The 12,667-nt window shown below is 46.3% G+C and overlaps 1 long non-coding RNA gene across 9 annotated transcripts in view; it reads right to left on the bottom strand.

The window, feature by feature from the left end:
• Window positions 1-12,667, bottom strand: part of LOC102895780 — a 659,008-nt gene that overhangs the window by 382,414 nt on the left and 263,927 nt on the right. The gene's annotated exons all lie outside the window — the stretch shown is intronic.

Below are 12,667 nucleotides of genomic sequence, written 5' to 3'. Positions count from 1 at the left end.
CAGAAACCATTAAGCCGGTGGAGCCCATTCTTCTCCTCTGTTCAGCCAGCGCTGTATTTTCCCCATGAAAGTCGTGTGGACAGTCAAGCCGCAGAACACACGAAGCACTGGCGAGGAAGTCTGTGTGTCTGACTTTGCATGTTTCAAATTCCTACGAAAATGTCTAGAAAGGTACATGGGGGAACTTTTCACCGGTTATCTCTGGAAATGTGAATGAGACTGGAGGTTGATTAAAAGGAATTTTTACTATTTCCTCTATAAGCTTCTGGGTAGTTTGAATTTTTCACTACAAACACATGTTATGAGATTTTTAAAAATGATAAAATTGTCAAAATGAGGATAAAAAATGGGTTTAGGCCACCTGGACCTCCAAAGCTCGCTCTCTCCCTGGCAGCCATAAGAATCGGAGCTGTGTGATTCCCCACTCCAGCCAGTCACAGAGCCTCTGGGCACACAGGTTCCCCATCCTTCAGCTTCACCTGGCCCATGGGGACGATGCTCCTGAAACGGGCCCCAGCACTGGGTTGAGTCTTCTATCTGCACTATCTCATTTTGGTTCTCCTAAAGCTTCCACAGAATAAGTAAGTACTACTGCCTGCATTTTGAGGGGGAGAAAATGAAGTTCAGGGAATTTAGTAAGGTGCTCGGGGCCACACAGCTGGTGAGTGATGAAGCAAGAATCCGAACTCACGCCTGCCAGGCGCCCAGCTTCTGGAAGCTGTTCGCACTCTGTTCCAGTGACCGCGCTCCTCCAGCCTCTCCGGGGAGTCCTGGCCAATGACAGCCGTACTAGCCCAGTCCTGCCTCTCCATTTCCCTGCTCTCACATCAGAAGTCTGCTGGGAGGAGCTGAAGAGGAAAATGCAAAGCTCATGCATTTTACTACCCCTGGGGCTCCGCGGCGTGCAGTAGGTGTGCTCAACAACATCTCACTACCAAATTACCAGGCTTATTCTTGGACTTCCTCATAGTCAATGGTATGATTGAATGCTCAGGTTTCGCATCCACCTGTCTGCTCCATAATAAGTTCACTCAAGTTCCCCTCCCCCCAAAAAGATAAAGATAAAGCACAACTGGGGGACAGAGAAGATACAACCAGTATGAAAATGTCTGGAGGTTTTAGTCAAAGTGGGTCCAGAATGAGTCAGCAGGGAGATGTGGATGACAGAAGACCCGAGCTTAGCAGCCCTGAAAAGGACTAAAGTGCCAAGAACGGGGAAAGTAACCCCCGCCTTCGTGTGGGGCCAGGCCCGCTTCCTTAGTCTCTCTAAGCCTCAGTTTCTCTATTTGGAGAATGGATACCATGACAGACAACACGCAAATCCACTGCTTAACAGAGTGCCTGGCACAGTATGTCCCCCAGCACCAAACCGGTCTCGTCGTTTTCTTAACCATACTAAGAGGAGGCACAGCAGTCTACTCGTTTTACAAATTATGAAACTAAGGTGAAAAAGCTCTCAAGTGGCAGAAAATAGACTAAAACCAGGTCTGCCTGATTCTGGAGTCCATTTTCATAACCACGAAGCTACACTTCCTCCCCCAATAGAAAATTTAGAACAAGAAGAAAATCCCCCCATCTCATGACCCAAAGATGCTTTCGCCCTTTTAATACTTTCAGATTTTCTTCCATTCATAGATGAATGCTAGGGTTCAAAACTGGGGGTCATACAGTACATTCTATTTTACAATCTGCTTTTGTATTTGCCGATCCAACATAACCATCTTTCCAGTTCAGTAAATGTTTATTACACTCATCATTCTTGATGGCTACTTAGTATTTGTTCATAGGAACTGTGGACATACTGTCATCTATTCAACCAACCCCATCATTGAACAGCTAAGGGGTTCCACTGAGTTTTTCACAAGTATGGTCGATGCTGCAGTGAGCATCCTCATTGGTACATCTTTTGTCTTAGTTCTTACCTGTTACAGCGGTGCAGAAGCACTGGGCTGATTTCAGGCTAGCAAACTGGTGGACGATGAGACTTTAAGCCTCATTACCTGAGAAAAATGTGGAGGGACTGATGGGGCTCGTCCTGGCTACAGAAGTGAGATTCCAGAGGCAGCGGTAGAGACAGAACAGCTGCCTTGGTGGCTAGGGAGGTGCCTATGGCATAGTGACTGGACTTTTTCGAATGGTCCTGAGCAGGGAGGACCACAGGGCACCAAGCCTTCTGCTGAACATGCAAAACCACTTTCCCACAGACTAAATTGTCAAAGGATATATTAATTAACCTGCCTCAAGAAATGGTAAGTTTCCCATGATGTAAGAAGTTCACGTATATGCTGACTGCCCCCAGTCTTTAGGGAAGTTGTAGAAAAAGCAATCAGTTCTAATTTTAAGACTGCCAGAATTTTTAAAATCTAAACTCTATTTCTGACTTACTGACTTGCAATTAAAGTTGGAAACCTACTAAAAAATAGGTACTTGACAAACACCATCTTGTTAAATTCACAGAACCCTCTAATAAGGAACTGGGGTGCAAGAAGACTAACTTATCTCAATTAACACAGCTGGTAAGTCTTAGGAATTCAAACATTGATTGTTCTGGTACCAAAACCCTTGCAGTCGGGTGGTGTAATTAAAAACACGGATTTCAGAAGGAGAGAGACTTAACAAGAGTATTCTTGCACTTGTTGGCTCAGTGACCTTGGGCAAATGATTCAACCTCTCTGAACCATGGTTCTCTCATCTACTGCAGCAGGATAATAATCACACTCACTTTTGAGGATGGTTGTGAAGATTGAAGGAGCTACTCATAAAATGTTCAGTGCCCAATAGATTAGACTCGACAAATGTTCACCAACAGATTAAACTCAATGTTCACCAACAGATTAGACTCGACAAATGTTGGACAATGTTAGCTAGTTGGCATCTGATGAAAGAAAGGTCTAGGAGAAAAATATTAATATTTTTAACACTGCAGACTTTGGTAATGTATTAACTCTTCCCTAAAATGAGCCCATCTGCATTTATCCATGAGGACCTTTGAGTACCCCAGCTCCCAGAGATGAAGCCTAGAATACTGATTCACACACTCCATTTATTTCTTTATTGCTGGGCCTTGAACTAGATGCCATGGCTATAGTGAGTAAGCAAGATAGTGGGGTAACGTTACCTGGCCTAATGGAGCGTCCAGCTTCCTGGATGAGACAGATCCTAACATGTGACAATAATCAATGATGGTTTCCCCTATTACAAGGGAAAAGTAAGATGTCACAGGAGCACACTGAAAGGCACCTCACTTTGTCAGGGGAATGAGGGCAAGTTTCATAAATGGGTGACGTCTAAGCTGAGCCCTACAGGAACAGGAGATGGTATCCCAGAGCAAGGTCCTGGGTAAGCAAGGTCCTGGGTGAGGGGGTGAGAAGTCATAAGGTTGGAAAGCTCAGCAGGAGCCCATGTAAGTATGATTGGACTTTACCTTGAGGGTAATGGGGACCCAGAGTTCAGGGTTTAGGCCAAGAAGTAATATGAGAGATTGGCATTCAGAGAGCTCATCTGGATGCGTGAACGAATGCAGAGAAGCCTGGAGACAGAAGCGTCTGGGAGATGACAGTAGCCCCAACAAGAGAGTCACAAGGGACACGGGAAGTGACTGGATGAGGAAGACTCTGAGGAGCTACATCTGCCAAGCGCATCCACACTGAAAGCAACCAAACCCAGGGCATCCTGGATAGACAGGGTTTTCCTTCTAGATTCTGTGTGGAGCTTAACATAGTAGCTCCCACCAGGATATTAAAAAGCCAAACCAAGAAAGATTTGGGTGTCAAGTTCCTTTATCCTTCTTTGGTTCCACCTGCTTAAATCAGAGCAATTCAGAAGACTCTCTGGGTGAGCAGAGCAGATTTTTCTGATTTCTGGCCCTGAAGGAACACCTCTCCACAGCCTCAGCCTCAAGTCGGCACAGGAGAAGGCAGGGAAGGAGAGCTGGAAGAATCAGGAAAACCAGTTCTTAATAATAACAGGTCATCCCTGTATAATAACAGCTTTTGGTTTATAGAGCACTTTCACAGACATTATCTCATTTGATTCTCACAGTAAATGGGGAGTTGGAAGGAGGAGGGAAACTGGGCAATTAGCATTAGCCCCACCCTTTCAAATATGAATGCTTGTGGCTCAGAGAGGTTAAGTGATGTGCCCAAGATTATGAAACCGGTGAGTAGTGGAGCTGGGAAGGCTGGTTTCACGCTCTCGCGTCAGTGACTTGGCTCCCCGCTTAGAGTTATTTTTTGGGAGGAGTGAGAGTAGTTCTTTCTGCCGGTGGAGAAAGATAACTCACGTGTGTGTGTGTGTGTGTATGAACTCTGAATATCAGAGAAGCCAAAGGCAGAAGAGAGTCCCTGAGTGGACAGGACACAAAACAGGACAGACGTGAGAGCTGCGGGCAGCACAGTGACGAAACGAGAGCATACCCTTGGCGTGCGTGCCCAAGCCAGGGAGAGTCCCTGAGTGGACAGGACACAAAACAGGACAGTCGTGAGAGCTGCAGGCAGCAGACAGTGACGAAACGAGAGCATACCCTTGGCGTGTGTGCCCAAGCCAGGAGAGGGCTGGGCGTACAAGAGGCAGGAAAATGCCAGGCATCTCTGAGCCCAAGGGGACTGTGTTGGGGTGGGGAAGGAAGAGAGGGGACTCTACACAAGGGTCGGGGGCCAATGGATGTTTCCTACAGCAGAGTCTGAAACTCCACATAGATGCCAGGAAGCAAAAGCCAATTCCACAAACAGTGCCCCGGCCTTGAGAAGGGGCATTCTGGTACAGGGTACTTGCTCTGATGCCTGTTCGTGTCACCTTAGAGTTGATATAGAGACTTGAGGCTCTGTTGGGATATCTCAGAGGAATCCACAAAGCAGAAACCAGCTCACATGGCCCTGCCAGCTGACCAGGAAGCTGTGAAAGGTTCCTGTTTCGGGAGCAGTTGAGCTATGTTCCTCCCATCCCAGAGATTCAAAGAAAGGAATTTTCTAAGGATGATCCGCAACAGCCAAACAGGAAGGAAGGAGGGAACGGTTTCCCAGGATTCTACTGGAGACCCACATGGAAATGGCTCTGTCATCTACATCCTGAAGTGGGGAGAATCAGGGCCCAGAAATTTAAAATCACAAGCATCCTGGGCTCTTCCTGCACACGTACTGTACCTCGAATCCTACACTTAAGCCCATTCAGTCCTCACAACAACCCTGCATCATTCTGTTGAGGAAACAGAAACTCCGAGCGGATAAGCAATCTGCTCATGGTCACATACCAAGTGAACTAGAGAGCCGAGATTTGCTGGGAGGTCTGGAAGCTCAGAACCCATGTTCTCTCCACTCCCCACAAAGCCCTGTTAGCCTGTGTGCCTGAAACAGCATGGCAGGGAGAGGAGAGGAAGGGGGCACACGGCAGGGTGGAAATTGTGTCTTAAACCACAACCCTGACTCACTCCCCTTAATAAGCATCTAATGACAGCTGAAGTGTCGGCCTGGGGGAGTGGGGGTTTACAGAATAGCACTGCGAGGGGGAATCCAGACTGGTAGTGAGTGAGGCATGAATCAGCGTGGCGACTTCCGGGTCAAAACAACCCCAGATGCAAAAGGAAGAGTCCAATGCTATCTGACAAGTCTGGGACCCAAAGGGACTATGTCTTGGATCTCTGCTTCAATCTCCAGCCTTATCTCAAACTGCTCCCTGTAATGCAAACTATTACAGCCAAGCCTTCTCCCAGGTCACCAATATAAAGATGTCCATTTGGCCTCCGGTCTTTGCTCCTGAAGTGGTCTCCACTGAGAATGCTGACTTCTCTGCCTTTCTGACGGACTTGTAATTTGAAATCAAATCCAAATCCCTCTCTTACCACAGATCCGTGTGACCTAGTCTGTTCACTCATGGATTCACTGAATCATTCACTTAGGCAACATCTGCTAAGCACTGGCAATTCCTGGGCACTCGAAAATATCGGGGTACAGTGACAGAAGATTATCTCTGCCCTCACTGCCTCATAGGAAAGAAAATACACTGCGATAGAGTGTAATATTATACTCTATCTAATGTAATATGATAGAGTATAATAACATTTCTTGTTATAGAAATGTTCAACTTCTCCGGGCTACAGAGGCATCCAGAAGGAGGCAACATCCTAGACATATTTTGAATTATGGGTGAGATAAACAAAAAGCCATGTACTAGGGGTCAAGAGACCTGGATTCCAGTCTACACTCTGCCTCTCTGTGCTGGCCTGGAGCACGTCATCTCACCTCTTTGGACTGCAAGAGGTCAGACCGGCACAGAAGTCAACATCTCCTTTGCCTACGCAATTACTTCCATGCTGAATGACCGCCTAATATTTGGTCATCTTGCATCTTGCCATCTCCAATCCTCTATTTTCTTGCATGTACAATGGAGATGCTGATAACTAATCCTTGGGAATCCAGAAGATTCAACAGAACAATGTTTTGCGAAGTGCTTTGGAATTGCTAGTATGCGGAGCTCTGTGTGGCTGTAGGTCAGTTCTCCACTGGATATTGGCCAAGGAGGCACAAGACTTGGGTTCTGGCTCAAATGAGCCCTACAGCCGCCTTTGCTTACTGCCTGGAAAAAGATTCCAGGCCTCAGCCCTGGGAGCAGGAACTTGGACAGAGCCCAGCAGACAGAATGAATCGAGGCAATGGAGTTGGGAGTCCAGTAGAACACTGTGGCTAGAGCTCACAGAACCCAGGACACAGAGAGAAAGCTTCAGAAGTCTGCACTCCATGCCAGTTAGAGGGGCCAAAATGAGAAAGACTGACCATAGCAAGTGCTGGCAAGGGGACAGTGCTGGCAAGGGGACGGTGAAACAGGAACTCTCCTGCACTGCTGGTGGAAATAGAAAATGGTAAAACCACTTTGGCAAACAGTTTGACAGCTTTTTAAAAAGTTATGCAACATACGTGATAGGATCCAGCCATTCCACACCTAGATGTTTTCACTAAAGGAATAAAAGCATATGTCCAAGAAAGATTTCTATAAGAATATTCATAACAGCTTTGTCTGACACAACCCAAACCTGGAAACAACCTACATGTCCATCAACAGGTAAATGGATATACAAACATGATATGTCCGTACCATGGAATAGCACATGGCAATAAAAACGAATGACTGACATAGGCTACAATATGGAGGAATCTCAAAATAATTACGCTGGTCGAAAAAAGCCACACACACACAGTATGTCATGACTGACTCCATTTATATAAAATCCTAGGTAATGAAAACTAATGTAGAGCAAAGGAAAGCAGATTGCTGATTGCCTTAGGAATCAGTGGGCGTGGAGACACAGAGGGAGGGGCTAGAAGAAAACTTTTAAAGTGACTGATATGTTCATCACATCTCGATTTGGTGATATTTACACAGATGTATGTACATGTCAAAATCTATCAAACTGTACACTTTAAATACATGCAGCTTATTATATGTCTACTAAACATGGATAAAGTTTTTGTTTTGTTTTGTTTTGTTTAAGAAAACCCTGGTATTGGGGACATAGGTATGTAGATGTCAACATTAAAGAAAGCTTCTCAGTTTTGCATAAAATGAGCTCTGGAAGGACACATTTGCCCTGTGACAGTAGAAGTCACATTCGGGCACCTGCTGGGACTCCCCCCGAGATGACTGATGTAGGAGAAAATACTGGTCAAGAAAGAAGCGCACCTGGCCCTCCCTTTACACTCCGTGTGTCTTCACATAAAAATGTCCCACGAGCCAAGCTCTCATTTCAAGAGGGAGCAGGGCAGAAGAGAAGAGTGTGCAACCCAGACACACTCACCTTGGTTGCACTACCTTGCCACTGACGAGTAATGGCACTGAAGAGCGCGCGCGGCCTGTACAGTGATGGACCTTCACACCCCGAATCTCCTCTCCCGAGTGACCCGCATCCACATCAAAAATCCGAGCATCGTCAAGACCCTAGACGCTCTCCTCACCCTCCCTTTCCAGCACTATATCCAACAAAGATCCAAAACTGACTTCGACCTCCTCCCCTCATTCATCGTGTGGCTTTCAGCACATCTTCTCCTCTATAAAGTGAAGCTAATAATGTTCATTTAACAAGTTTTATTTCTTGAAGAAAATGAAATAACATGTTTAAATTCCTTCACACAAAACCTGACATGCCAGAGTATTTCATGCATGGGAGTTCCCTTCCCAAGAAGCTTGGAAAGGCCGGACCCCAAGGGGAGGGGGGACAGAGTGGCGAGGGCCCATCTGTGGCACTCCCAAGTGAATCACTTAGCCTTCCTGGGCCTGTCTCCTGTCCTGTAAAATGAAGGCCCTGCAAATGCTGGACTCGACATTGCACGCTCCGGGGCACCCTGCCTGGGTACAAGGATGGAGAAGCCGTGGCCACTGCTCTTCGAGAGCTTGGAATCCGGAGCCCCTTGGTGCTAATCAGCTGTGAGTGGGAACCCCACTTCCGTGCAAGAGTGGAGATGGATGTGAATGCGCAAATGGGGAAACCAGTGCCACCTGCACTGGACTACTCACCACGAACACCGGAAAGCTGGTGAAGCAGGAGTGTCTCACCCCAGCCTCCCACATCAGAATCGCTGAGGGTGAGGCCCCAGAAATGTGTGATGCTAATGCACAAGGTCTGCAGAGGACACGCAGGAACCACGAGAGAAATCGTTTGGATGGAAGGTGTGCTGAGCCCAGGACATTGCAAGTTAATCATTACTTGTTAAAACAAATCTAAGACCGATTTGCTTCCTCTTCATTTACCTCTTCGCCCTAAGATGTGCCAAAAACATGCTCTCATTAATTGAGAATGTCTAGTCATTTGAGCTCTAATCAGGTACCTCATTTCTTCCTTCAAATAAGTGTCTGAGGTCTCGGTCCCAATAAATGTGGGCTCTCAGGGCTGATCTGCCTGGTTTTGAGCAGCACCTGATCATAAAGTGACAAACCAGTCCCAGGGTCCCCTCTGAACAAACAGCCTCCCAGGACCAAGAACAAATTATTGTCAGCCAGCAGGTGGCTAGTGTTGATGACCCCCTATACCTCTTGTCACAGTGGTAATGGTTAAGTGACACTCATCACTGAGGATAGTTGTAACAGCCTTCCCAAAGAATGGACCTCTGCATTCAATTTCCAGCCCTGATTTGTATAAAATAAAGAATAATGGCTGGACCTCTGCATTCAATTTCCAGCCCTGATTTGTAGAAAATAAAGAATAATGGCTAAAAATAATAATAATAATAATAATAATAACCAGCATTTACGAGCATAATAATAATAATAACAATAATAATAATAATAACCAGCATTTACGATGCACTGACCATATGTGCAGACACCCCTGGGCTCTTTGCATATGTTATTTTACTGAATTCTTGTTACAGACTGAATTATTGGTCCCATATTTTTCTCTTTTGCTCTTACCCATGGCCCTTTCCATGTGACTTTACAGTGCCCCTTAGGGGTGGGGTGTATTTTCCCACACCTGTCACCTCAGACCAACCTAGACTGTATCAGCCAACCAGCAGATATCTGAGGAAGAAAAAGTGGTTGTGATGTGGAGTCACTAAGTATTGGGGTGATTTGTTACACAGCAACAACTGACCAATTCAGACCCTGAGAATAGATCTTGGCGAACTGAGACCCAGGCGTGCTGCCCATCTTTGTAACTAAGTTGTACTGGAACTCGGCGGCACGCATTCGTTTGTCCTGTCTACAGCTGCCTTCATGGTACAGCAGTGGGACTGAGCACCTCCAGCAAGGCCCAGCTCATCCACAAAGCCTAGAACACCGGCCATTTGGCAACAGAAAAGTTTGCTCACCTCTGCCCTGGAACAGGGCTTCTCAAACATTAGCCGCTTCAGAATCACCTGGAGGAATTATTGAAACGCAGATTCTGGGGGCTCAGCCCCAGAATTCTCACTGTGCCGTTCTGTGATGGGGTTCAAGAACTACAGTTCTGACTAACGCCCAGGCAGATGCCAACGCTGCTGGTCTAAGTATCACGCTTTGGGAACCAGTACCCAGAAAAATGGTTCTCAACTCCGGCTGTACCTTAGCATCACCGGAACGCTTTACAAAACTTTTCCCAAAGCCACCTCAGAAATTCTGATTTAACTGGCCTAATGTGCCTCCCTGGGTATCAGAGTCTTAGTCTGTCTAGGTTGTTATAACAGAAATACCATGGACTGGGTGGCTTACAAACAACAGAAGTTTATTTTTCATGATTTTAGGGCCTGGGAAGTCCAAGATCATGGTTCCAGCCAATTTGGTGTCTGGTGAGGATCTGCTTCTTAGAAGGTGTATTTTTGCTATAATTTCACATGGTGGAAGGATCAGTAAAGCTTTCTAGGGCAGCTTTTATAAGGGCACTAGTCCCCTTCATGAGGGCTCCTCATATGACTTAGTCACCCCCTAAAGGCCCCACCCCTAACACCATGACCTTGGGGGTTCGGTTTCAGCAGGTGAGTTTGTGGGGGACACAAACATTCAGCCCACAGTAATTGGTAATTGTTAAAAGCTCTCTGCTAGTTCTAATTTGTAGTGAAACTACTACTCAAGAGCAACCCTTTTAATCACTGATAATAAATATTTACTGAGGAGCTATTAGGAATAAAAAATTATCCTGTAAACTGAAGACATGGTGCTGGTCTTGAAGGAACTCATAGTCTGGGGAGAAGACACATAAGCGAATAACAAAAGGTCAGCCAAGCACAGGCTCGAGGTAAGCGGCCAATGAGGCAGGAGAGGAGCTGTAAGTCAAAGCGGGAGGGAGAACGGAGGAGGAGGTAATCTGGGGGGCATGACACCTGGAGCAAACTCTGAGGAAGAAAATTTAATACACATTTCAACTCATGAGGAATCTGGGATCAAGGTTTTAAGCAACCTCTCTGGGACCAAATTCTAGCATGCGGCAGGACAGTTCCAGGATCCAGAGCCAGATCTCAGTGACTTGAAACATTTCTCTCCCACCCAGCTGCCATCCCACTAAATTTCTGTCGCTAAACACGACAGATCAGTGCAGAATTCAGGTCCAGTCTACAATCTCCTCTCATATGCAAATTTAATGATAAATATTCCCAAAAAATACTTCTGCTAAAATGATGTTGGATATAGTTGAATCTTGGTTTGTTTCAGAGTCACCACAGCACCTTCAAGGGTCTCAAGGCCACCACTGCAACAGCCATCAATGAACTACCTGAGGTATGTCAGAGACCCACTTATCTAAATATCTTGTTGTACATCGCAGAGAGATAGCCAGACATCATTTGCCGCTTGTCAGAAGTACACACCACCACCTAATGCAGTATCTTTGAATGAAAATCAGACCTGAATCCTATCAAGCATCTAAGTGCCACTTACAGGAAATAAAGTAAACCCCAGGGATGCAACCCAAAAAACCCAGACAGACTCATTTTCTTCAATAAATAGTGAGAAAAAGGGAATGTCACGGGCTGAAATGTGCCCGTTGCCAAATTACATATTAAAGTCCTAACCCCCGGTACTTTAAAATGAGTATATTTGGAGACAGGGTCTTTAAAGGAGGAATTAAGTTAGGCCATTAGGGTGGGCCCTAACTCTAACCCTAAACCCTAACCCTAACCCAAACCCTAACTGGTGTCCTTACAAGAATAAAAAATTAGGACACAGATGTGCAGAAGGAAGAACATGTCAAGACACGGGAAGCAGACCATCTACGAGCCGAGAGAGGCCTCAGGAGAAACCAACCCTGCCTGCACCTTGATCTTGGACTTCCAGCCTCCAGAAATATGAGAAAAGAAATTTTTGTTATTTCAGACATCCAGCCAGTGGTACTTCATTATGGCAGCTCTGGCTAACACATGAGGGGAGAAACCTAGATTAAGAGAAACCTGAGAGACATACCAAACAATCGCAGCGGATGGATTTCATTTAAATGATTCAAAAAACAATTGCACCACACGCACAGTAGGTTCTCGGTAGACAGCTAAAGGAATTCATTCATATGAATCCCTTACCTCCAGAGCTGGTGCTTTGAGCATTTCCAGCACACCTTTTATGGAACTGGTATCGGCCTCCAGTGATTTCTACCAACAAATCTTTTCTTCCATATCTGAACCCTTTGTGTGAGAGAAGCTGCTCTGTCCCATATGCATCTTCTCTTTCCTGCCCTGCACCTTGATCTTTCACCTGTGCCCAGCTCGCGGCCTCCACACCCTCCCCAGGCATCAGGCTCAACATGATGGTTTCCCTGACCGCCCTTGCTACACGCAGACACCCCAGACTCTGCACTCTTCCTCCCTTGACTTCCTATCACTTCTTCGACAGCACGTGTGATTCATTCATACACATCTGCCCCAACCGCCTGTCTCCATCCACTAAACTACAGGCTCCCTGAGAGGAGGGATTCTGGTTTGCTCTCTGCTGCATCCCCAATATTTAAGACAGAGCCTGTCGCATGGCAGGAACTCAATCGATAGTTTTTGAATGAATGAATAAATGATGTCTGGTTACCATGACAAATACCTTTTCTTATTTCACTCATCCTGTTTAAAAGGACTCAGCATCAAGCCTACAAGAAGCGAAGTAAGCTGTCAGCTGGCCATCCAGCCCCTCAGCACCTCCCACCCCCGAGACCGCCCAGGCTGCAGTTGGACAGCCCGCAGTTCCTGTGCAGCCGTCTGCAGAGCGCCAGGCCCAAGGCGGCTCAGCCAGG

The sequence above is a fragment of the Pteropus alecto genome, unplaced genomic scaffold, assembly GCF_000325575.1.
Source record: "Pteropus alecto unplaced genomic scaffold, ASM32557v1 scaffold238, whole genome shotgun sequence".
NCBI lineage: Eukaryota > Metazoa > Chordata > Mammalia > Chiroptera > Pteropodidae > Pteropus > Pteropus alecto.
The sequence above is the reverse complement of the archived record's forward strand: the minus strand, read 5'-3'. Positions and strand labels throughout refer to the sequence as shown.